Below are 27,571 nucleotides of genomic sequence, written 5' to 3'. Positions count from 1 at the left end.
CTCCCTTCTCTCTCTGATTCACCTTGTTGGAATTGTCATTCTCTCTTTCTCTGTATCTCTCGTTCTCTCTTTCTCTCCTTTTTCTATCACCCTGGTTTCTATATTTATGACACTAGATATCCAATATACTCTTCTGCCACCACTAAATAACCCCAAAACATCCCAACGTCACTACAAGGTTGCATGAAGGTCACACGCTGCTCCAACTTTACCCTTTGCTTGTCAGAGGCAAACATATTTACTTAACTGAAAGAGCTGCTAGATAAACAACAACACTGTTTGAACTGAGTGAGAGCGCCAGATAGAAGCCCATTAGTTATTGATGCAAAGAAATGAACACACATGCGAGCGTGCACACAAACACACCATACACACCACACACACCATACACACCACACACACCATACACACAACACACCACACACAGCTTGTCTGTCTGTTTACTTTTCAGCCTTGAGACTATAGCATGAGTCCTGATCTCATTGTCGTGCTCATACATGCTGAAACTACAGCTCTGGTCAAAATCCCCAAAAAGTTCCACACTAACCAAGGAATCAATTGTACAAACAGCAAGTGTCCACCAGTCTATCACTAAACATTGTCCCATTCAAAATGAACCAGATGAAAGCTGAGTATCTCTTCATTTAACAGTTCTATGAATATGAACGGTAACAATAACTCTGAACAAGACCCGATTGTAGAGCCATGGTCCATTGTTCAGCCTACCTTGACCCCTGTTGGAAGTGCAAATCCATTTTCCAAAGGCCAGATTGTTACAGTGGATGTGAATACGCTAGATATGCCGCCAGGAGAGAGAAAAAAAGACCTGGCGCAAAGAGGTGAAATGAAATTGAAATCCGACAGGTTCGATTCATGTGTAAAAAAAGAACTGGCCGTGCATTGGCTTTCATGGATTACACCAGCTGAGGACAATGGAAGGAAATGGAGAGGAGGCGTTTGAAGCTCCACAATAAGACAACCTTCCACTCTTTCATGTTTCTAAATGAGGGAACAACTGTGAATGTTAATCACCGTTCCACTGGATCCGTGCTCTGGGTTTGACCTATTTATAGTAGAGGGAAAGGATTGGAGGAATAGAAAGAGGACTGGATCAATTCATCTCAAATAAAGACTTGGGAGAAGGATGGAGAGAGAGAGAGGGGAGAGAGAGAGAGGAGAGAGGGAAGAGAGAGGGGAGAGAGAAGGAGAAAGAGAGAGAGGAGCCACAATGATTTCAATACGACTGTCTCCATCCGACTATCATCCATCAGTCCGTGGGAAGGGGGGATACCTATGTGGAGGGTAGGCTAGATAATAATAACTCTACTCATCCATCTTGCCTGTAAAAAATAGGCCCTACTCTTTAATATCAGGAAAGCTGATTCTCACTGAGAAGCTATTTTATTCTGGTGTATGCTGTGGGTTTGTAATGTCCCTGTTTGTATTTTATGTTGGTGACAACCCCATTTTCCTCTTTGGTGATTGATAATCATTCATCATTCAGTCAGCAGAATCCAGTCTTTTGTCTCATATGGAGACGGAGGCTCTGCTGCTCCACACTGAATATCCAGCCCTCCCTCCCTCCCAGTTCCAGCGCTGCATCTGGAGCTCAGCCCAACACCAGCGGGACTCCGCTCATCCCAGCCGTTCACTAATGCCACGGATGCTTTCAACTCTGCCGCCATGTCCAGCCGGGTCACACACAACCACGCACACACACAGATGCGTATTCACACACAAATACGAACACACAGACACACATGCATGCGTTCACACACACACATATCGTGCATTCACAAACACACAGCTATTTGCTGTCAGCTTTCGTGGAACGGGTGAAAGACGGCATGCCAGTCTTTCAGCAGGAGTGAGGCGAGAAAATATGTACAGTAATCCTTTATTCATGCTCTGAGACAAACTCCTGCGATGATGACAATATCTAACAGCACTTCGCCACAAAAGAGAGCAATGAAATACATCAGAAAACAACGGAAACAACAGCTATTAAGGCCAATTTACTAAACGGGATCCAAATCAAAAGCCGCCTTTTCCTATTTTGTTTTTTTCTTCTGTAAATGGCAGTATTGATGTCCCTTGACATCTGCCATTAAAGAGGAGCTAGAGTCAGAAACAAACTGACTGCTCTCACATACAAGCTGACCTGTTCCAATCAGGTTACATATGCCCTGTGACCCGCGTCAGCTGACGTGCACAAACACACACTGACACACTCACTGACACACTCACAGACACAGACACAGATGAGAAACAACACCTTTCACCTTGCTCCTTGCAAGCCACATCCATTCCAATAAGATCATCATGTCTGAGGAATCACCTCCCGATACACAGGCACCGCTAAGCGCTTTCACGATCTGTTCTCTGTACAGTAAGCTCTCTCAGCGGAGAGCCTCCATGCTCTCTGTGTCTTACCTGGCAGCACGTGCTCAAGCCTGAGTCCTCCTTACAGCCTAGGGGGGGGGGGGGGGGGGGGTTCTGGAAGGGCTCTGGGGGGTTGAGGGAGATCGAGGATGGGGCTGAACGCTCAGCGAGGTCCCTTTCACACCGTGATGGATCAGCTAGCGCTCACTTACGCTCACACACCAAACACAACACAGCTCCGGCAGGCAAGCTCTGATTCCCTTGCTTGCTTGTTTCATCTCTCTTTTCCTCTCTCTGACACTCCCTCCCACTCTTCCCGCCCACCTACTCCAGCCCCCTCCCCTTCTCTCTCTCTCTGTCACACTCACACCGTCTCTCTCTCTCTCTCTCTCTCTCTCCTTCTCTCTTTGATAGTCGCTCTTTGACATGTAACCACCCACGGCCTCCTTCTCTGCTCTTAAAAACAATAGTCTCTCTCTTCCTTGTACAAAACCATACATTCACAGATAGTACACAGACCCTCTATCTGTAGCTTAGAAAGTCTCTCTCTCTCTTTCTCTCTGTAAAGGTGCTGCCTCACAACACCGCTCCACACAGCCAGATGTAAAGCTGAGGGGAAATACACCACACCCAGAGAGAGGCAGCAACAGCCAAGGGAAATAAACTAGGCCATCCAATCAACAGAGCATAAGGTAGTTGCAGTACATTTGGAAAGTATTCAGACCCTAAGCACACAGCCAAGTCAACGCAGCTGTGACTCCAGGACAAGTCTCTGAATGCCCTTGAGTGGCCCAGCCAGAGCCCGGATTTGAACCCAATCGAACATCTCTGGAGAGACCTGAAAATAGCAGAGACGCTCCCCATCCAACCTGACAGAGCTTGAGAGGATCTGCAGTGAAGAATGGTAGAAACTCCCCAAATACAGGTGTGCCAAGCTTGTAGCATCATACCCAAGAAGAGTTGAGGCTGTAATTGCTGCCAAAGGTCCTTCAACAAAGTACTGAGTAAAGGGTCTGAAAACGTATGTAAATGTGATATTTCAGTACATTCATACATTTGCAAACATTTCTAAAAACTGTTTTTGCTTTGTCATTATGTGATATTGTTTGTAGATTGATGAGGGGAAAACAACTATTTAATCCATTTTAGAATAAGGCTGTAACATAACAAAATGTGGAAAAAGTCAAGGGGTCTGAATACTTTCCCAATGAACTGTAAATGTATGGTTTATTCATTATATTTATTTTTTTATGTAATTTTTTTATTTCACCTTTATTTAACCAGGTAGGCTAGTTGAGAACAATTTCTCATTTGCAACTGCGACCTGGCCAAAGGTCATCCAAAGGTCATCCACCATATACAGTGGAGGACTGTATTAGCATGGGCTTGTGTACCTCAAAAGAGTCCCCTGGCAGTAGAGGCTTGGTTTGGTGTGGTTTAATTCCATTATTCAAGAACCACTAAGGTTCTGACCCTGAACCGCCCTGCCCCCCACACGCTGGAGGTCCTGAAACTCCCAACTCATGCAATCTCCTCAACTGATCTTCAACCAGTATTCACACAAGTCTTACAATGGAGCTCTGTCAACTTTACCTATTTCAAAAACAATGGGCGTCTTTCGGTGGGCTGAAGTAGAAGAAGGGAGCCTCAGGCTTAGACAGATGTGGTGTATCATAACCCTCTACAGCCTCCCCTTTACACCTGTGAGGCCTACATGATGGAAATAGGCCTTGTTAAGCTGATAAAACATGTGGAGTGGGAGGCGCATGGTGTTTGTGATGACACACAGGGCTGTCGGACACTGTAGCCAGCCCAGCGGCAAGGCAACGAAAAGCAAACAGACAAGCCAGGCAGGCTGTGTTAATGATTACCTTCACCTGGTTTAAGCTTCCTTACAAGTTGGCTTGTTTGGCTAAAAGCTTGAGTCTCGGTCAGAAAGCTGTGGTTGTTAAGCCCACCAATCTGTGGCCGTGTATGTGTGTGTTGCGTGGGGATGGATAGGCACGACGCTGCGTGGGGACAGGGCGGATTTCCACCCCCAGTGGTCTCAGGAAGACAGGAAAGGGAGGAAAAAAGGGGGGTTGGGCTGGACATCCATGTCTGTGTATGTGGAGATTATCTTCCATCTCCCTGACGAGCTCACCCCACAGCTTCTCAAACAAACACACACACACACACACCCCAACACCTCAGCTCCACAGACGATGTTCTAACAACACAGCTGTAGACTGCAAACTGCAGTCCAGTTAACACCTCCAGTGTCTGATTAGCTATAGCATGCAGTCTGTCAGTGATAGATCTCGCTGAGTTCTCAGAGAGGAGGGAACTAAGTGAAAGAGGACAACAGTGAAAAGCCATGGATCGTCGTCTAGGTGAGATTCAAGCTAGCTGATCGTAATGGCTCTGTGAACATTAAATGCAGGCAGCTGTAAAAGGGTTAGTGACTAAACAGGGCCCTGGGGTATTAATTACTGACCCTAGGGGTTGGAGGGTAAAGAGCTGTTCCCGTCTCAGCAGGCGGACGAAACGTCTTGCATGAAACGGCTCAATCAGAGAGAATATTTCATCATGGAATGGCAATGTGAGCCGTCATGCTCTCGGACTTCCATAGGGTATGTTACTAGACTATGGACTTAGAGGGAAAAACGTGGAAATCCAAACAGTACTATGAGCTAATGAAAGGCGCAAACACACTGTACGCATTCACTTCTTATCTCAATCCTATCTCTCATCTGGTCTCTATGGGGGTACCACAGGGTTCAAATCTCGGGCCAATTCATTTCTCTGTATATATCAATGATGTCGCTCTTGCTGCGGGTGATTCCTTGGTCCACCCATACGCAGGCGACACCATTCTGTATACATCTGGCCCTTCTTTGGACACTGTGTGAACAAACCTCCAAATGAGCTTCAATGCCATACAACACTCCTTCCGTGGCCTCCAACTGCTCTTAAACGCTAGTAAAACTAAATGCATGCTCTTCAACCGATCGCTGCCCGCACCCACCCGCCTGACTAGCATCACTACTCTGGACGGTTCTGACTTAGAATATGTGGACAACTACAAATACCTAGGTGTCTGGCTAGACTGTAAACTCTCCTTTCCAGACTCACATTAAGCATCTCCAATCCAAAATTTAATCTAGAATCGGCTTCCTATTCCGCAACAAAGCCCCCTTCCCTCACGTTGCCAAACATACCCTCGTAAAACTGACTATCTTACCGATCCTCGACTTCGGCGATGTCATTTTAGAAAATAGCCTCCAACATTCTACTCAGCAAACTGGACGCAGTCTATCACAGTGTCATCCGTTTTATCACCAAAGCCCCATATACTAACCACCACTGTGACCTGAATGCTCTAGTCGGCTGGCCATCGCTACATATTAGTCGCCAGACCCACTGGCTCCAGGTCATCTATAAGTCTTTGCTAGGTAAAGCTCCGCCTTATCTCAGCTCACTGGTCACCATAACAACACCCACCCGTAGCACTCGCTCCAGCAGGTATATCTCACTGGTCATCCCCAAAGTCAACACCTCATTTGGCCGCCTTTCCTTCCAGTTCTCTGCTGCCAATGACTGGAACGACTTGCAAAAATTGCTGAAGTTGGAGACTTATATCTCCCTCACTAACTTTAAGCATCAGCTATCTGAGCAGCTTACCGATCGCTGCAGCTGTACATAACCCATCTGTAAATAGCCTATCCAACTGCCTACAGTGAGGGAAAAAAGTATTTGATACCCTGCTGATTTTGTACGTTTGCCCACTGACAAAGAAATGATCAGTCTATCATTTTAATGGTAGGTTTACTTGAACAGTGAGAGACAGAATAACAACAAAAAAATCCAGAAAAACGCATGTCAAAAATTTTATAAAATGATTTGCATTTTAATGAGGGAAATAAGTATTTGACCCCCTCTCAATCAGAAAGATTTCTGGCTCCCAGGTGTCTTTTATACAGGTAATGAGCTGAGATTAGGAGCACACTCTTAAAGGGAGTGCTCCTAATCTCAGCTTGTTACCTGTATAAAAGACACCTGTCCACAGAAGCAATCAATCAATCAGATTCCAAACTCTCCACCATGACCAAGACCAAAGAGCTCTCCAAGGATGTCCGGGACAAGACTGTAGACCTACACAAGGCTGGAATGGGCTACAAGACCATTGCCAAGCAGCTTGGTGAGAAGGTGACAACAGTTGGTGTGATTAATCGCAAATGGAAGAAACATAAAAGAACTGTCAATCTACCTCGGCCTGGGGCTCCATGCAAGATCTCACCTCGTGGAGTTGCAATGATCATGAGAACGGTGAGGAATCAGCCCAGAACTACACGGGGGGATCTTGTCAATGATCTCAAGGCAGTTGGGACCATAGTCACCAAGAAAACAATTGGTAACACACTACATCTGTGAAGGACTGAAATCCCCCTGCTCAAGAAAGCACCTATACATGCCCGTCTGAAGTTTGCCAATGAACATCTGATTCAGAGGACAACTGGGTGAAAGTGTTGTGTTCAGATGAGACCAAAAGGGAGCTCTTTGGCATCAACTCAACTCGCCGTGTTTGGAGGAGGAGGAATGCTGCCTATGACCCCAAGAATACCATCCCCACCGTCAAACATGGAGGTGGAAACATTATGCTTTGGGGTGTTTTTCTGCTAAGGGGACAGGACAACTTCACCGCATCAAAGCGACGATGGACGGGGCCATGTACCGTCAAATCTTGGGTGAGAACCTCCTTCCCTCAGCCAGGGCATTGAAAATGGGTCGTGGATGGGTATTCCAGCATGACAATGACCCAAAACACACGGCCAAGGCAACAAAGGAGTGGCTCAAGAAGAAGCACATTAAGGTCCTGGAGTGGCCTAGCCCGTCTCCAGACCTTAATCCCATAGAAAATCTGTGGAGGGAGCTGAAGGTTCGAGTTGCCAAACATCAGCCTCGAAACCTTAATGACTTGGAGAAGATCTGCAAAGAAGAGTGGGACAAAATCCCTCCTGAGATGTGTGCAAACTTGGTGGCCAACTTCAAGAAACGTCTGACCTCTGTGATTGCCAACAAGGGTTTTGCCACCAAATACTAAATCATGTTTTGCAGAGGGGTCAAATACTTATTTCCCTCATTAAAATGCAAATCATTTTATAACATTTTTGACATGCGTTTTTCTGGATTTTTTTGTTGTTATTCTGTCTCTCACTGTTCAAATAAACCTACCATTAAAAGTATAGACTGATCATTTCTTTGTCAGTGGGCAAACGTACAAAATCAGCAGGGGATCAAATACTTTTTTCCCTCACTGTACCTCATCCACATATTGTTTTTATTTACTTTTTTTGCTTTTTTGCACACCAGTATTTTCTACTTGCACATCATCATCTGCACATCTATCACTCCAGTGTTAATTTGCTAAATTGTAATTACTTCGCTACTATTGGCCTATTTATTGCCTTACCTCCTTACTCCATTTGCACACACTGTATATAGATTTTTCTATTGTGTTATTGGCTGTACTTTTGTTTATCCCATGTGTAACTCTGTGTTGTTGCTTTTTGTCGCACTGCTTTGCTTTATCTTGGCCAGGTCGCCGTTGTAAATGAGAACTTGTTCTCAACTGGCCTACCTGGATAAATAAAAGTGAAATAAAAAATAAATAATAATAAATCTCGACAACACCTTGGCAACAGCCAATCAGCTGTTTGCTGATTGGCTGGAAGGCTTTCTCCTCTGCGGTCCGGTGATGTAATGCCTTCTGTTGTCCCGGGGTGGGTCTGTCCCCATGGCAACATTTTATGTCCTGTTATCATAAATATGCAGTGAATGGTAAAACAAAAACAAAACAACAACAAAAACTGAGAGAAAACAAGGCCACAGTACACCACTGCATGATTAGATGTAATGAGCCTTGAAGTCAGTAGTCACAGAAAAACGTTTCCCTTTTTCAGATGAAAAGTCACAAGAGACTAGAAACCAAAAATGAATCCATGCAATCAAACAAATCAAACTAACAAACAGACTCCGTTAGCTAGCTAGATCAAGGCAGTGAGACACAACATAACAGCAAATGGCTGCCACACAGCCAGTCTGCAAAATAAACATTTCATCCTGGTCTCCTTTCTCTCCTAGACTTTGTCATCCACCATTGGCTGATACAGTCAACAGGCTTTGTTCTGGAAGCTTTGGGGACTACGAGGCTCCAGCCAATCAGACTGAGATGAACACAAAGTGTTGCCAATTCCAAAAAGAAAGAGAGAGGAGGTCTATTCCAAAAAAGTTGAACAAAAAACTGGGGAAAAAACAATAAAAAATATTTCAAGAAATAATCTTGGCTGACTTCTGTCTAGTGGCCAATGAGGAGTAGAATTATTCTCTTGGAGGGGGAAATAAATTAACAACCTAGCTCTCGGCTGCCAAGTTCATGAAGAGAGCCTGAAGTGGAGAGTTTGTCTTCCCGAAGAATGCTAGCTGTGAGGAGTGGGGAGTCAGAGGGTCAGCAGGGACAGGAAGAGAGAGACAGAGAAAGAAAGGTGGAGAGACAGAGTAGAAGAGAGGGCAGGAGAAAGAGATGAGTGGGAAGAGAAAAAGGCAGCCAATCTCCAAAAGGTCAACATTTTAAGATATACTTTGACAGTCCTAGCCCTTCCTGTACCCCTGTAAATTGAGATATTATATGTCATAGTCGATATCCAACTCAGCCTGTCTGCCACTTGCATTGTCTTCCATCCCAGGAATAGTCCAGTCTGTATGGTTATCATGCCCCTGTCATAGTCAGCTCATTTCCACACTACCCATGGGTGTTATAGTGTTCAAAGAATTCTTAGTGAGTCAGACATATTTCAGAGTATTCTGACTTTCTTACAGAGAAGAGACACTTGCTTTAATTACATCTGATAGCCTCGTTACACTCTCTTGTTACACTCTCTCGTTGCACTCTCTCGTTACACTCTCTCTCTCTGTTCCGCAGGCAGGAAGCTGCCTTAAAGCTCTATCAATCCAGACTGGAGGATGTGGTGCTGTTCATAACGTAGGACCAGCAGGCTCTTTTCAACACGCACAGGTGCTCCTTTCACTCTCTGTTGGCGCACACACACACACACGCACACACACACGCACACACACGCACACACGCACACACACACACAGATACACACACACACCCACCCTGTTGGGGTCATTAGCACATGCCAACACCATTGACTCTGCACAGATGCTTGGATAGGAGAGAGGAGAGAAGAGGGGGAAGGGAGAGGAGGGTGGAGGGAGGAGAGGGAGGGGAGGATAGAGGGAGGGCGGGGCGGGGGAGGGAGGGGAGAGGGAGGGGGGATGTAGGGATGTGGGGAGGGGAGAGGAGGGGAGGGAAGGAGGGAGGGAGGGGAGAGGGAGGGGAGAGGAGGGGAGGGAAGGAGGGAGGGAGGGCTTATCCATCACCAACACTCTGTTCTAACTGAATCTCCATGGAGTTGGGCTGATAAAACAGAGAGGTTCATTTCAGCTGGATAACAGACAGAGGCACACCACTCACACCCAGGGGTCTCTTCATCTAAAAGAACCACTTTTCACAGTGCCTATCTAATCACGTCATCTTCACAACTCACTATACTATATTATAGGATATTACTTGACTGGAGGTGGAAGTGAACAGCTACTTTGTGTCTGACTAATCACCAAAAATTGAAAGCAGAGACGTAGACCGAGCAAGCAAGCTAACTCTCCTCCGCCCACAAGATGGTGTGGCTCCCCTGCAATGTGTGTAGTGGGTATTTTTGGCTCTCAAGGGGTTTGACTGAGAGGAGACAGTCCCCACAACCAGACACCAGGTCTAGGGTCCGGGGCCTCTGAGAGGGTCAGTGGTCACCTCCTATCTCTCTCAGGAGGGGTAATTAATAAAGATGTTTTCATGGAGAGGACGGCCCCCTTTAGACCTCAAGAACCATCCTGGACTCAGAGGACACTGACGTGAGAGGAATGAAGATTTCTACTTTTCTACTATGTCTACTTTGCACTTTCTTCCACTACAAATCTACCATTCCAGTGTTTTACTTGCTATATTGTATTTACTTTGCCACCATGGCCTTTTTTTGCCTTTACCTCCCTTATCTCACCTCATTTGCTCACATTGTATATAGACTTATTTTTCTACTGTATTATTGACTGTATGTTTGTTTTTACTCCATGTGTAACTCTGTGTTGTTGTATGTGTCGAACTGCTATGCTTTATCTTGGCCAGGTCGCAATTGTAAATGAGAACTTGTTCTCAACTTGCGTACCTGGTTAAATAAAGGTGAAATAAAATAAATAAATAAAAATATTAACACACACACACACACACAATGCACTACATGGAAGTGTATTTTGGTACTTTACTCACCAAACACGTCGCTCCTATCGAAATAGTGAAATAAAGTATTCAGACCCCTTGAGTTTTTACCCATTTTGTTACGTTACAGACTTATTCTAAAATTGATTCCATCGTTTTTTCCCACATTAATCTACACACAATACCCCATAATCACAAAGCAAAGACAGTTTTTTTTACATTTTTGCAAATTTATTACAAATAAAAACTAAAATATCACATTTACATAAGTATTCAGACCCCTTACTCAGTACTTTGTTGAAGCACCTTTGGCAGCAATTACAGCATCAAGTCTTCTTGGGTATGACGCTACAAGCTTGGCACATCTGTATTTGGAGAGTTTCTTCCATTCTTCTCTGCAGACCCTCACAAGCTCTCTCAGGTTGGATGGGGAGTATTGCTCCACAGCTATTTTCAGGTCTCTCCAGAGATGTTCGAATGGGTTGAAGTCCGGGCTCTGGCTGGGCCGCTCAAGGGCATTCAGACTTGTCCCAAAGCCCCTCCTGGGTTGTCTTGGCTGTGTGCTTAGGGTCGTTGTCCTGTTGGAAGGTGAACCTTTGCCCCAGTCTGAGGTATTGAGCATTCTGGAGCAGGTTTTCATCAAGGATCTCTCTGTACTTTGCTCCATTCATCTTGGCCTCGATCCTGACTAGTCTCCCAGTCCCTACCACTGAAAAATATCCCCACTGCATGATGCTGCCACCACCATGCTTACCGTAGGGATGGTGCCATGTTTCCTCCAGAGGTGACGCTTGGCATTCAGGCCAAATAGTTCAATCTTGTTTCTCATGGTCTGAGAGTCTTTCGGTGCCTTTTAGCAAACTCCAAACTCATGTGCCTTTTTAAAAAATGCTTTATTTAATTTTAACTGAGGAGTGGCTTCCATCTGGCCACTCTGCCATAAAGGCCTGATTGGTGGAGTGCTGCAGACATGGTTGTCCTTCTGGAAGGTTCTCCCATCTCCACAGAGGAACTCTAGAGCTCTGTCAGAGTGACCATATGGTTCTTGGTCACCTCCCTGACCAAGACCCTTCTCCCCCGATTGCTCAATTTGGCCGGGCGGCCAGCTCTAGGAAGAGCCTTGGTGTTTCCAAACTTCTTCCATTGAAGAATGATGGAGGCCACTGTGTTCTTGGGGACATTTAATGCTGCAGATACGTTTTGGTACCCTTCCCCAGATCTGTGCTTTGACACAATCCTGTCTCGGAGCTCTACAGACAATTATTTCAACATAATGGCTTTGTTTTTGCTCTGACATGCACTGTCAACTGCGGGACCTTATATAGTCAGGTGTGTGCCTTTCCAAATCATGTCCAATAAATTGAATTTACCACAGGTGGACTCCAATGAAGTTGTAGAAACATCTCAAGGATGATCGATGGAAACAGGATGCACTGAGCAAAATTTCGAGTCTCATAGCAAAGGGTCTGAATACTTATGCAAATAAGGTATTTCTGTTTATTTATTTATTTGTAAAAATTTCAAAAAAACTGTTTTTGCTTTTGTCATTATGGGGTATTGTATGTAGATTGCTGAGGATATTTTTTTTATTTAAGCAATTTTAGAATAAGGCTGTAACGTAACAAAAATGTGTAAAAGCTCAAGGGGTCTAAATACTTTCCGAAGGCACTGTATATTACAGTATTGTATGCCAGCAGGCTGGGTCTACAGACAGAGTCAGGGTATAGGAGTCAGTGCTGCCTGTGTCAGACAGTTAGTGCCCCGCGGGCAGGGCCTGATTGTGTAGAGGACTGGGATAGGGGATTAGGGAGGATTTGGAGAGCAGTCATTACCCTAGCCTGTGGAGGGTCTGATAATTAAATTACCTCAGCAGCCATTCCGCTGCCTTCCCATCTATCTACTATACACAGACCAGGGCTTTCAAGGTCACTCTGGTCATATCTGAAATGAGCTGCATGGTCACCATCCTGACTCAAGATCCTGAATGACACAGTTGACTTGAAACTTGATCCGTGGCATGAACAACACATTGATGGTGGAGTGCAACTTAAGTCAGGACTTGTTTATGCCTTTGCAGTTCACATTGAGACTGACACATACATTCAAATGTCTGACTGTCTCAGACCTCTGATTCTCTCCCTCTCTTATTTAAAAATCCTGAGCATCAGCTCTCATGTTTCCAACTACTCTCTGCCCTTCCCGATAGCATGTGGATTGGCTCATTGCCATGCAGTGGCTGAGATCTGCAGGTGGTCTTCTGGTGGTGCTGTGGTTTGTGGAGTGAACGGTGTGTGTGGTTGGAGTGGGGAGTCTGACAGGAGATGGGCCCAGCGTGATGGTGGTGAAGTGGCCCAGTGTGGGAATACTGCAGCTGGCCACATCACAGGGTTACCCCCTGGTGTCTATGCTCAGACCAGGAGGGGCTGTGACCTGCTGGGAGAGAGATGGGGAGAGCGCTTAGAGAGAGAGGGAGAGAGAATGGATGAGTGGAGGAACAAGGGAGAGAAAGCAGGGACGAGAAGCTAGAGGAAGAGAGAGTTAGATAGAGGTGATGAGGAGAGTGAGCAAAAGAATGAGAGAGAGAGAGAGAGAGTGGGGGTGCAGAAGAGGGAGATGTGGATGTATGGTCGTGGTTGAGCAGTAGCAGCTCCCACATAGAGATTGAGGGTTTGTCACGATCTGCCAGTGAGCACCCCCACCTCGTGCACACACACACACACACACACACACACACACACACACACACACACACACACACACACACACACACACACACACACACAAAAACATACCCACCCTACCAGAAAAAATTCATTGACCTACACACTCTACATGACATTGAGACTTGTAAACAGCCGCAATAGCCAATTTAAATAAAGGTCAGAAGAATCACTAACGCTGATTAAATACATTTCTCCTCTTCTTAATTAATATCACGCACACATTAACATGAATCCACGCATGAGTAGCCACGCACAGTGACAATGTACATTAACCTGCTCAACTGTAGTAAATGAAGCCAAAGGTCACCCATGTTGAGGCAATTCCCAATGACCAATGTTACTTCATGCTTATGAGATTCCATTCTCCATGTTCCGGAGTTGACAGCCTTGACAATAAGCTGTTTTTACCTCCACGACCATATACCAGCGCTATCATAAGCTGAGGGCTGATGTGCTTTTTAATCCAGCCCACACATTCCCAGGGATGACAGAGGCATTGAAACACACACCACGTTCCTTAATTGCCTGTCACTCCGTCACGATTAAAGCAAATTAATACACATCCCTTCCTATAAGATGTGATCGTATTCACTAGTCAGTTTTTTGAGGATCATTAAGGCTTGTTGATGAAAGCAGCAGACGGAAAGTACACCCAAATAATGATCCTACTCCACTGCTGAGCGAGGGCAATAGATCAGCCGCGTGCTTGAACTGATTGCGGTTACCCTCGCAAAGAGTCACCGATAGATCTGCTGGGGAAAGACAGGGTGATGCACGTGCTGTTGAGGGTGATTTGCGGCGACACACGTCTGTAACGGGGTTTAGCTGGGCTTCGTCTTTGGAGAATTAGAACATCGGTCCTGAACAGCCAATGAAGCTTATCACGGATGCAGATGATTTCTCGGTGGGGAATCATTCCCAAGAGAGACCATCTGCCCGCAACTTTCCATATCACAACCGTAACTCACAATTTCCCCACCGTTACTCTCAATGTCACCACCGATAACTGTCAATGTCACCGCCGTAACTCTCAATGTCACCACGGTAACTCAATGTCACCACCATTACGCTCAACGTCACCACCATAACTCTCAGTGTCATCACTGTAACGTTCAATGTCACTACCATAACAGGAGCTCGCTAGTGACGATACTGCCTGCTTGAACATGAATCACTTGAAAAGCAAATAACTGTTGTGCCCATTTTTCTCCTGTAATGCATATACTATATGACATATCGCACACCTGTGAAGGTTTCTGAATGTATGCATATTGACCCGTTAATTGGTGTTCTCTCATACCCTTACAATACTGCTCCTCACGGTTAAAGATGGCTGCTCATTGGGCAGAGCTGAATGTGCTTGTCAATCACCTGTGTTTGGATGGGAGGCGGTCCATGCTCCCGGTGTGTCTAAGACAGATGTTTCATGGGACTGTGGTGGCGGATGAGTGATGCCGTACGCAGTACGTCAGGTGGCAAAAATCCCAGACACCTCAGGGTTTTTGGCTTTTGCGTGTGATTCCCCCCCCCCTTATTTTTTCCTATAATGTGGTTAGTGAAGTAGAGCGAATCTGGAGACAGACGGGGGATTGGCAGAAGCCAGCGAAGTCAGTCGATCAACAGACATGTATCACAAAACAATGTCGTTCGGAACACACAGAGGACGACAGCAGCTGGTTGCCAGATCCCCTCTGAAGCACCTGACTGGTGTGATGCTATCTCCTTGGCAGAATTAGGCTGCCTCAAGGAGCAATAATTACAACAAGCGATCTTAATCTCCGCCGTGGGAAGGAGAGCAGAGGAGAGGGGGGACTCATTCAGTAAAGAAAACCCCCTCCAATCATGTCACGTGGCTGAAGGCAAGACACCCACCCCCGTCCAACTACCTCTTCTTCCATATGGAAGTCACCTTGTAGATGCCCTTGACTAGAACCCCATTGCCATTCCAGGGTTAAGTAACTTCTTCATTTAGCCTCGTCGTTGAGATAGCTAGACAGAGTAAAAGAGCGAGCTTCATGCTCTGTTCGTCGTCCCCCTTCGCAGCAGAGCTACTGAGACAAGTGAGTTAGACTGGAGAGAGAGAGGTGGGAACCCGGCCGGGACTCCTTTACTTTAGCCTCGTCTGCCCTAATCACCGACATTGTATTGCATTGTTTTATCCAGGCAGATTGGGGCCCTGCTCAGAGGTTCATGGGGGGGAGGGGGGATAGGAGACAGACTTCCTGGTTCATCTGAGGTGCCCACCTCTATCTTTTCCCCTCTCTCCCTCTTTCTCTCTATATCTCCATGGGCCGCACTCTGCCACTTTGGATATGTCATGGGTAATAAGGATGAAAAATTGGGACTGCTCCCCTCGGTCCCCAGTCGGTGCGGTGGCTTCGGAGTCTGCCCTTATACGCCCAGAGGAGGCCGAGCTCAGCACCGCTCACAAACAAAATGGAATTTAACAAGGCCTGAATCAGCCACAACGCCTCAGCAAATGGCTACTCAACCCGCCGCACCTGTCTCGCCAGCTGGATGTACATGTTGTTATAGTAGAGTGGTATTGGGTAGTGTAGTGCGAGGGAGGGAGGGAGGGAGGAAATACGGTTTGTGAAGAGAGACCAGGACAGAGTTCCCTATTGGTTAAACTTACACCAGGGTAAGACTCCATATAATCTGCCTGGCTTATATTAACACTGGTTTAATCAGAATTCATTCATTCCTTCCAAAGCCATATTTGAAACCTTGTGTGAGATGATAAAACTCCCTTAAGCCTTCATCTTAATAGTTTTTTTCACTCTTCATTTGTTTTCCTGCAATTTATTCAAATACGACGTTGATCAACAGTGTGTGGTGTCCTCATATTTGTGTTTGACATTTATGATGACCTTGGTTGCCATGTTGTGCCCTTGGCCACTCAAGCTCAGTCTCCCCTAGCTGGAGAGAGAGGATTATCACGTATGTTGTTGGATCTGAAAATGTGGCTCTGGTTGTTATTGTTTGCCACAGCATGACATTCAAATGTGTGCAGTAGTGTGCAAAAATGAATATAAACAACATGAGATCAACAGAACCCCTGAACCCCCCACCCCACCCCCCACCCCCTACTTACATTCAAGATAAGGACTACAGTTGTTGCCATTGGATTCCCACACGATAACATGATTCATCTTCCTATTTGGAGCTCTTTACATTATAGCCTAATGTATATAGTATGTTTGTGCCTTTCCTGCTCTAATAGGTCAAATCAATACTTTATTAGTCCAAGTCTTTAGTCCATGAATGAGCTATGGTGGCCAGAGACTGTAGTATCACATATCTTACTCTACAGTACTAATGAGGCTTTCAGTGCTGCGTACCACTGTTTGATGTGTCTTTTCTATTACAAGTGTTTCTTGGTGGCCTCTATGAGTTGTTTAATGAATGTATACACAAAATGTGCGGAATACAAATTAGCATTAGTCATTGTACATTGTGAAACAAAATCTCAGTGGAATTCTTCTTCTTTTTGGGATTGCCCCCTGTGGTCATTGGCATTTAAGGATAAGGAACCAGGGACTGAGGTTATTTGCCCATAGGGGTTGGAGATCCTTGGGGTCTGAGACAGTGAATAGCCAGAGTGGCTCTGTGGACCTGTGGCATTTCCACTGAGACAGGGTGTCTGTTTTGTTTGCCTGTCTTGGAGGACGAGGGAACAGAGACTAACCTTTAACTCAACAGTGTCTGCTGCTAGGGGGTCTTCCAATGCTGCTTCTTCTTCTTTACACAGGAGTTGCACGCAGTCGAGATAGTTCACAGCTGAGGAAGATACAGACGGAGCATGTTAATGTGGAACAACAAAAAGTATGCAAAGTTCATAGAACTGAATTGAGACTAGTTACTGCAGGTCGGTTACTGTTTTCAAGAGACATTTTAAACTAGCCCAGTCAGATATTTTGCTATTCTATGTATCGATTCATGACATATTGTGTTCTTGAGAGTAGCCATTTTCTTTTAAGAGTACTTTATAAGCCAGGCGCACAAGACCAATAGCATTTGCATTTCAATTCTTCCAGCCAATCAATGTGTACGGCAAATGGCAGTATCCATAACCAAGGCAAGGTGAAGTGAACCAATGTCATTTCACCCAGTTGATTTTTCCATCAGCTCAGTTGTGTTTGTACGCGTGTGTGTGTGTGTTTGTGTGTGTGTGTGTCAATGTGGGGGGTGGTAGGGATCCATTATCGATGGAGCGCTTGCACAGCCGATTGGTCGTGCTCATTTAGAAGTCGGTGGAACCAAGTTATGAGCTGGAGACCAGGGACGAGGACCAGCTGGGGATCTCCTCCCCACAGATGCTGCCTGCCACTACAGTGTGAAAGGCACTCCAGTGTGGAGGAGGAGGAGGATGTGGAGGAGTGCGGACCATCTCTAGTTAGGGTCACAGCAGAGGATTTTCAATACTACTTCAATGTCTCATTTCATTGTAAATAATGTTTGAAATGAAACTAATGTGATCGGTTGACTGTATTTTGGTTTTAAAATGTATCCAAAACCAATATCCAATAAACACCTGGATGGATATTCACAGAATCACAGAATATATTATTTCAAAATGGATAAATAAAAAATGCAAATAAGATCTGTCCTTGCAGCATACGTCTCAAGGTTCTGCTGTGATGGAGAGCTATCTGCACCATCTTGACGGCGTGGGGATGTGGAGATGGAGTTTGTGATTCCCTATTCGTTCCCCCATTATTATTGAGGAGCTATTTGCCGGGCCTTTAAAAGCTATTTCCTCCGGCTGGCACTGGCAGGTACACAAAGGCACAAAAATTCAGAGGCAATTTGTGTCTCGTTTCAGGAAACTAGGGTTAAATTACGAGCCTAGTTGGTTTAGGCATGGAAAAAGCCAGGAACCTTCCTACTAGCCGTGATTGGCTGAGATAATGTATGGGCTGGACATGCCGAGAGATGAGTTTTGGTTGGTCTGCCATGTAGAACGCTTCTGTCTATAACATGAGCTGGTCAGTACGTGTAGGTAATCCTTTCTAACACAGCTTTTTTTCAAAGATCACCTAGTAGAACTGCTTAAGTGTTGCTCTCCACTTTCTGGAGGACCGAGTTTTGAAATCAATGGAATGCCCGGTGGAATTAGAGTATGAATTAGAAAATTATGGTGTTTGATTGCAAATAAATATGCAGACGGAGACAAAAAGAGAACACACAGAAGGCTGTTGTATAAAACACCTGTCTCCGGATTACATCTTCAAACTAAGGGCAACCATGGAATCCATGACAGAGAAGCGTCCATCCATAGTCAAATAAAAATAAAATAGTCTGGCTAGTTACATTTTCAGATATTACACGTTTCTAATTTTGTCAGAAAGTCATTTTCATTTCAAGTTAAAGCGTACTGTTAGCTATATATAAACAACATGCCATCAAGAGATCCCCTGACCCCCCCCCCCCATCATCATCCCCTGATTAACATTCAAGAGAAGGGTAAGTTGCCATTGAATTCCCACACGATAACATTATTCATCTCCCTACTTGGAGCTCAATGGAGCTATATCCCGTTATAGCCTTATGTATTACCATAGATGTAGCCAGTGCCGTGAAATACATTTTTCAGCCTTAAGTTCCTGCTATAGAATGAATCACGTGCTCTTGTTAACATATCGATGAATTCCATTTGCCTAACAATTGGTGCCACTCTGTCAACAGTTGATATTAACCCCAGCACAGCCATCCTCAGTCAGGGTGACATACAGCACGCTAAATACGTGGAAGGAGACGATGATATGGTGATGCTTGGTATAATACATGGACATGAATGAAATCTCCACCACATTACTAACACAAACACACACCTCATCACAAGTCATTCATCTCTTTAGTATTCAAGAGTGTGTACTTTTTCAATGTTATTTTTATTGTCACATACACCAGATAGGTGACGTGTGTGTGTGCGTGTGTGTGTGTGTGTGTGTGTGTGTGTGTGTGTGTGTGTACTTGTTTGAGTGTCTATGCTACAGTAAGTAACTAGTGGGATTGCTTTGAACCTTACCACACACATTAGATTTAGCACTGCCAACGTTTCCAGCTGTTCTCCTGTGTATATTACTCAATGTACACACAGAGCACAGTAGCGTTGTGACAAGTAATCACAGAACAATGGCTTTGAGCAAATCAATGGGCTCGCTACCACTTCCACCGCTCAGCTAGATGCGTGTAAAAATAACCGCCATCGTAGGAACACAATGTCATTGTCGTTATGATATCCAAACCGCCGCTTTCGTGGAAATGAGCGTTGGCTTTCGTGACTCCTACAATTTGTCAGCTACAGTATCTGCAACAGCCAACCACCCTTTGTGGTGCTTCCCATAAGTTTCCTTTTCCTGGCGTGGCGCCTGCTTTTCACCCACCTCCCCTCATCTTTCTTTTCACTGTGTTATTCCTCCATCCTGCATTTCCACTTAGGGTATCCACCACTCTCCACCTCCCTCGCTCCCTCCACCTCTCTGCTTGCCTGAACACGTGAGTCCATCTCCATCATCCTCATATCAGATGCCTCTGCTAGAACTCCTCTGTATTCTGACCCGGTGGCCCTTTATTGCTTCTTCGCTCTTAACGCTGGCCATTTTGAATGGGTCTCGGGCGGCAGCCGGTTGAATGATGCGATCCGTCTCGTTGCCCTGTGATGAATGTAAGGCCCCATGCGGCCTTGGCCGGTTCCTGAGAGCTATGGTCTGCAATCCCGGCAAGAACAACCCTCAGCTCAGTGCGATGCCAAAGGGAGAGATTACATTTCCATCTCTTACATTTCCATGTCTTAGAGACAAAACATACATACAAGGTTTGTGTTCTGGTCTGTTTCCCTGGCTTGGGTTACAACATGAACGAGACAAGTGGTAGAAACCATATGTAGATGTGTGTTCTGGTTTAAGGACCAGTGCTGGGGGATGGATGACAGGAGATATATTACCCCAGTAATCTACAGTGAGGGGTGAGCGGTAAAAACAAACATGACCTTGAGGACTTGGCCGTGCCAATCACCAGAGCCTTGCTCCCCTTGACAGGCACTGAGGCAGAAACCCAACGCTCCAGATATGTCAGCTGGTGTAATGACCTGACCATTGGCTCATACCATCCCATCGTTTTTGAAGGGGGATCCAATATGGAATACGATGGCAAAGCATGATCTGTTTCACCTGTCCTTGTGCTTGTCTCCACCCCCCTCCAGCTGTCACCTATCTTCCCCATTATTCCCTGTGTATTTATACCTGTGTTTTCTGTCTGTCTGTTGCCAGTTCGTCTTGTTTGTTCAAGCCTACCAGCATTTTGTCTCAGCTTCTGGTTTTCCCTAGTCTCTCTTTTTCTCGTCCTCCTGGTTTTTGACCTTTGCCTGTCCTGACCCTGTACCCGCTCGCCTGACCACTGCCTGACGCTGAGCCTGCCTGCCGTCCTGTACCTTGGCCTCTGCTCTGGATTATCGACCCTTGCCTGCCTTGACCTGTCGTTTGCCTGCCCCTGTGGTTACAATAAACATTGTTGCTTAACACAGTCTGCACTTGGGTCTTACCTTGATTCCTGATAGAGGGAAGAACCAACACATTTTCGCTCAGTTTTAATCATTTAGATTCTGACAATAGCCAAGCCATTGTCTTTTACGAATATGAATCTAGCTTTTAGTATGTATTTTCATCATGCGCTGGGACACCATACAACGCCTCAACAAAACAGGCATATAAACATAGTAGCCCATCTCCTCTTTCCCCTTTAAGAAGGACAGGATACTGGTGTTCTCTGCCTCAGAGTCTACCCACTGAGATGATTGGTGTTGACAGAAAGCCTGGAGTGAAAGAAACAGCCTTCCTGACAGCTAGAGAAGTCTCATCACACAATCCTGTCTGAGCACATTCTGTGAAACCAGGCAGTTCTGTGGAAAGCAGCAACGTCCAATCACTAGAATACTTGGGGTAATGGATTTCTATAGAGTGATACCTGTAGTTGGCTCTGTACTGTACTGTAGATTGGAGAAGGTACTTAAGTATTTACTGTATAATTACAGTTGAAGTCGGAAGTTTACATACAACTTAGCAAAATACATTTAAACTCAGTTTTTCACAATTCCTGACATTTAATCCTAGTAAAAATTCCCTGTCTTAAGTCAGTTAGGATCACCACTTTATTTTAAGAATGTGAAATAATAGTAGAGAGAATGATTTATTTCAGCTTTTATTTCTTTCAGATTTTATTTCCAGTGGGTCAGAAGTTTACATACACTCAATTAGTATTTGGTAGAATTGCCTTTAAATTGTTTAACATTGGTCAAACGTTTCGAGTAGCCTTCCACAAGCTTCCCACAATATGTTGGATGAATTTTGGCCCATTCCTCCTGACAGAGCTGGTGTAACTGTGTCAGGTTTGTAGGCCTCCTTGCTTGCACATGCTTTTTCAGTTCTGCCCACACATTTTCTATAGAATTGAGGTCAGGGCTTTGTGATGGCCACTCTAATACCTTGACTTTGTTGTCCTTAAGACATTTTGCCACAACTTCCCACAGCTAATGCTATAAGGACTTTGTTAAGTTGTCTGTTTTGACGTGCTTTGTGTGCAACAACACAAGCATATTACCCTGGGTCTGTTAGTTGACAGAGGTAGGTATATAGGACATATAGTTAGCCAGCTAGGACAAAGATAAGAACAATCTCACCCCCTCATACTTTACATTTGCATATATTTTTGGGGTAATTTAGCAGACGCTCTTATCCAGAGCGTCTTAACAGTTAGTGCATTCATCTAATACTTTCTACTGAAGCTCTGAAACGTTCCATACGTTGAAGAACGAAGGTGGAACAACACTTTCTCCAGCATACTGATTTCCATCTGCTTTCTCTCATTTCAACCTTACACTCGCTCATAAAGACTGAGAACGTTGTCACTCCTCCATACTTCTCCATACAGAAGGAGACTGGACTGCCTGTCTGTCTGCCTTGCGCTGGCTGTTTGTAAGGGCTGTCAGCCACAAGCAATCTACGGTGCTCATAATGTTCTTTCGTTCCCCGCTTGTACTCTGTCTGATTGTAGACACGAACACCGGTGAAATATCAAGAGTGCTACGAGGCTTAAAGGAGATGCAGCGACGACGGAGGAACAGGTGACAAACAAAACCCAGCGAGAAGGCTTTTGTTATTGTTTCAAGTCTTATCTCTACGAATAGTATTTTTTCATAATTTTTTGGACAACTCTCTCAGTTCTCCCCGACTGACTCTTATTCCCACCAACCTTTCTCGGCATGCCCACAAAGCTTGAATCATACGTCTTGGGTGGAGACATGCCACCCCGTGTTAACAGGCTATTTCTGTGGATTAGCTATCCCGTTGTGACACACTTGCAATCCGCTCCTTCTGCTGGCTGATGGCGGCTCGTGGTGAGAGTAATTACAGTACAAACCCAGGCAATCAATTGAAATTGTAAACTCCCAGGACTCTGGCAGACATGTCCTGTGGACATGTGCTGATCAACATGTATTTTTCTCCCATGTTCCATGTCAAAGCACATGGAAACTATTTGAACAGCTGCCATCAATAGTGAATTCACAATATCTGGATATTTAAGACCTTGTATTACTTTACAATATTGTGATCAGCAGTCTACAATGCGGTCATTTGTACTGAATAGTACTATAGGTCCACTTGAGTGATTGTAAATATTTTAGTGGTCCTTGAGCCGCAGCGACACCACATACAGAAGCTCTTTATGTGTACACACAAACACAAACACAGCTCCAACGCTGTTCAGCCTCGTCTCCTTTAAAGAACAAGAAGTTAGCTAGCGATCACATCGTCCCTAAGGTAGACCCTTATCCCTGTGACAGTGGCTGCGCTCCGTCCTCTATAGACACTGCCCTCTGAGCAAACAAGATTACTGTGATGAAGACGAGCTTCCGTGTTTAATCCCTGTCTCAAGGTACTTTGGGGGTGACTCACTCTCTCTGACAACAACAGAAACTTTGGAGACAGAGTGTTTAGTGGGGATGCAGCCCTCAGATACCCGCTGCAATCGCAACAACGCCCTGATCAAAAGATCCCCTGTAAGTGCAGTCGTTTTCACAAATACAAAGGCCTGTGGCTTTTCGAATTGGTCTGTGAAAATGGCTGATTGTAAGTGTTTTAATAAGATGAGGGTAGAGAGGTTAGTCATTTTCCATTGAGGGTGCTGAAATACACCTCCACATCTGAGTTAACAAAGCAAACAAAGACAAAAAAAAACACTGTTTGAATTGCACTGGCTGGTGAAAGTTCCTCTTCTCTGCCTCCCCTCCAGCTTCCTTCTGTTGGTTCACAGAGTAACTGGCTGTCACATAGAGCTCCATCTCTAGCCTGCCTGTGGACCATAGTAAGCAGAGAGCAAGGGGAGAGGAGGTGGGGATGGATGGGGTCCACCAGCTGGCAGTGGAGAGGAAACTGTTCCTGGGCTGCAGGACTCTGGCTTATTTCCTTATTCATCCTCCAGTGGTCCAAGCCAGGGCTCGATGGGAACACAGTCATTGAACAATACAGCCCTCCTGTTTCCCATGGTCTGGCAGTCACCTGCTCATACACCGTGGGATGGCTCGGTCCGGCGCACATTTTGTCATTGCAGGACTCTAGGTCCAGCTTAATCAGCCCTGTCCAGAGATAGGGCCTGTTAGGGCACCGATGACCATGATGGAGGTTGACAGGTGTCGTGTCTGATATACGAGTGCCATAGGAGTGGAAAGAGAGTGAGAGAGAAAGAGAGAGAGAGAGAGAGAGAGAGAGAGAGAGAGAGAGAGAGCAGTACGCCTGGCTGACAGAGGGCCATTTAAGCGTGGGCTCCTCCATCTTTTCCAAGGATGGCTGATTCCTATTTCTTCCTCTCCCCCCACTACTGTGGCCAATGCGCTCGGGGTTATCCAAGGTAAAGTGATTGTTATTCTCTCACAGACCAGAGGCTTTCTTACAGTATCCAGGCTGCCCCCTGGGGCAAGAGAGCATGGTGGATCTCTAAGATCTCTAAGAGAGATGGATGCCACTGAGAGAGAGGGGCAAGACAAAAGCAGGGAGAAAGAAGGGGGGGGGGGGGGATTCCCTCAGTCGTGACTGCATTGCTTCACACAAAACTTCCTCAGCCTGCACTGACATTAGTTGTGAAACACAACTTTGAAATGCCTGGGCTTGAAGTCTGAGACAGAGATGACCAACTCTCTCTCTCATAATCATGTCCCTTTTATGGAAACTATGTAAATGATGTGTAAGGCTCCTTTAACAATTATTCTCCCCCAAGTTATCTTTACTGGTCATTATCCATGGGAGTAGAGAGAAAACATCTCGGCTCGGTAGTCCAATTTCACAGTCAATTCTGTATCCGTGTGACGGTACACTAGTGAAGGAACTCTGAGCGGGCATTAACCGTAATGGAATTCAACGATAACACCTAATGCAAAATGTGTCAAATGCTTTCCACGTTCAATTACTTGGAGATCACATTGGACTACCGGTGGAAAATCATTGAGGCCTCTCAGAACAAATTCATGGACCGCCGTATCTGGGCATTGGAAAAGAGTCCACGTGTGTTTGGGGGGTAAAGTTAACTTGTATTGGTCTGCATTGATCTTTCTGGAGGAGAATGGGTTGTTTTATAGAGTCAAGAGAGACACTCTCTGACCCAATCGGGTTTTGTAAGGATGGGTCTTCGATTGGGCTGATTTCTCTGGTGGCGTTTTCATTCGAAGGCAGGAACATAGACACACAGGTGTGGTCAGGAATACAGGAGAAACAGACCAATGTTGCTCTCTAGAATAACCTGTTTACCATGGAGCTGTAATCCCAAAGCTTTTTACAACAAACTTTCTGCACGTGACTAACTAACCACAGTACACACAGGGTGTGTGTGTGTGTGTGTGTGTGTGCGTGCGTGCGTGCGTGCGGTGCGCGCCTGGGTTCGCGTGTGTGTTAGCCTGCTCTCTCAGCCAAACTAAACCGATGGGAAATCATCTAGAAGGATGGAATGAACTCTATCCTGAGTTTTGGCAGTGGGGAGCAGAGCAGCAGGTCCATAATGAACAGCTGAGACGGACAGTGAGGAGAGTCTGCTGCTGCTGCTGGGTGCCGGCCCTCCTCCACTCATTAAACCTCCTGAGGCTGTGCACTGTGAACTGCATGTGATCGGTCCACTGGATGGATTCACTGCTCTCCCTCCACAGGGCAGTGGCAGAACAGCTGCCTGTGTGCATCACGGGAACAAACCTGAAGCTGTGTGCACATACTGTGTGTAGGCTGTGTGTATGTAGTTGCATATGTGTGAAGGACAGGCGATTAAAATGGGGACAGAAGGGGTGGAGCCAATGGCACCTGGGGAATGCAGTGTGTATGGTAGTTTAGTATCTGACCCCTGACTAGAGAAGAGAGACCGTTGTGACGGTTAAATCATACAGCACGATGACAGACGTATCGCATCAGGATCTGTCATCCATGGATGATTTGCATATCTGGATGACTACCTGAGTGAACCTTTTCCCTGTAATAGAAGAGAACAGAAGGAAACAGTGGAACCTACGTGCAGAGGGGAGACGTCTCATGAGTCTTGTTTTTAGCGCTATTTGACCTACATTGAGATGAACACCATTCAGTGCAGTACCAACACAAGCCTGAGTTATTGATGACATCTACAGCTTGAACCATAAGCCAATTATGCAAGCCCTTACATGTCGGAGTAAAAGGGTGACGCAACCTGGCTTCATCAACACTGTATTAATAGCAGATGCATAGCATGCTGAGATGGTGGCCACATGAGAATACACACAGATTCAGTCTTTTGTTACAGCTCCATCTTCTCTCTCTGTTGATTATCTAGAGCCATTTACTTCCATATCCCTCCATTTCAGTCTACAGGTCTCCATTTTGACTGTAATAGCCGCTGTGATTATGTTACATGGCAACAGTATTGGGATAGTTATCAAAGTGCACTTTCCTGGCACTGTCTTTCATCAGAGGCCAATTCATAATACCGAGGGCACAAAATGGATGCCGGCGCATTACTGTGACTTTACAAAGACCCTCAGATCGCTGCCCCGTCCGTCTCTCCGTCTCTCTCTCTCTCTCTCTCTCTCTCTCTCTCTCTCTCTCTCTCTCTCTCTCTCTCTCACACTTATCCACAGTGCCTCTTACCCCTGGATGATCAAAGCTGGCCTTGTCCCTGTAAAAGCCTCTGCTCTGGGGGCCTGGGGGGGTCAATGATTCTCTCTCCCCTCTACCCTGGCCTCTTTGTGCACCAGGCCTAGACTTTCATGTGCTCCCTCAGTCCTCCTGTTATTACCCAGAGTGGGTGCCCCAACAGATGCCTGCATTCTATTTTCCTCTTTAAATGCAGATTAAATGCGGTGGAGGGGGCTACTGCCTGGATCAGGATGAAAACGTCCACTATGTTCTGTGGAGTTAAAGGAGAGACAGAGGGTACTCACAGCCAAATAGTACATGGTTAGTCTGCTGGGGTAAACAAAATGGAGATTGAGGTCAGGGTTCGGAGTGAGCCCATCTGAGAGAGAAATGGGACACAGTGGTGTCAAGCTGTCACCCACTTCCAGCACCACTCCGGCAGGACATGAGAGGTTTTTTGTGCTTATCTTTGCTGTTACTCTGTGAGAAGCCCTTTACAGGTTGTTAAGAGCCTGACTAAGCTTCCAAGACCCTGTGACAGCGTACTTGGTGGCCCACCCTTGCCTTTGTAAACAGTGCTGAATCTTTGGTTTTGTATAACTCATAAAACTCACTCTAAACTTTGTTACTGCTATTCGACACAATACATTGTGTATATTTATCCAAGATGGCTGCCAAACCATGTATAATGAAACCTCGCTCTAATTGGTTTCAACCCATTCCAATTCCACAGGCTGCCCACTGTCATCAGCCTTGTTTGTTGTGTCAGACTGTCCGCCATTACAGTCGGGCTGACTCGGATCTCTTCTCCTCTACATTCTGTGGTGCTCTGTGTGTGTCGTGTCCATCTGCCCCGCGTCTCTGAGGAGAGAGGCAGATAAACAGGGCGGAGGATAATGAGGTAACGCCAACCGTATGGTAATCATACCGCAGCCCTCAGCAACACTGACGACACTAAGAGGAGCTGACATTTCAATGTGCTACATCTCAATCTTCAGTAAGCGGAG

General features: G+C 45.7%; 1 protein-coding gene across 4 annotated transcripts in view; it reads right to left on the bottom strand.

Annotated features, from left to right (window-relative positions):
- Positions 1 to 27,571, bottom strand: part of LOC115198976 (synaptotagmin-1) — a 238,873-nt gene that overhangs the window by 115,445 nt on the left and 95,857 nt on the right. For 3 of the 4 annotated variants that reach the window (XM_029761443.1, XM_029761447.1, XM_029761444.1), the window contains exon 3: positions 17,108 to 17,199. The gene's annotated coding sequence lies outside the window, so the exon portion shown is untranslated. Of the gene's footprint in view, positions 1 to 2,433; positions 2,456 to 17,107; positions 17,200 to 27,571 lie in introns of those variants that run through there. The other variant, XM_029761446.1, reaches the window with a different exon arrangement.

The sequence above is a fragment of the Salmo trutta genome, chromosome 8 (assembly GCF_901001165.1).
Source record: "Salmo trutta chromosome 8, fSalTru1.1, whole genome shotgun sequence".
Taxonomy (NCBI): domain Eukaryota; kingdom Metazoa; phylum Chordata; class Actinopteri; order Salmoniformes; family Salmonidae; genus Salmo; species Salmo trutta.
This window is presented reverse-complemented; position numbering and strand designations above follow the sequence as displayed.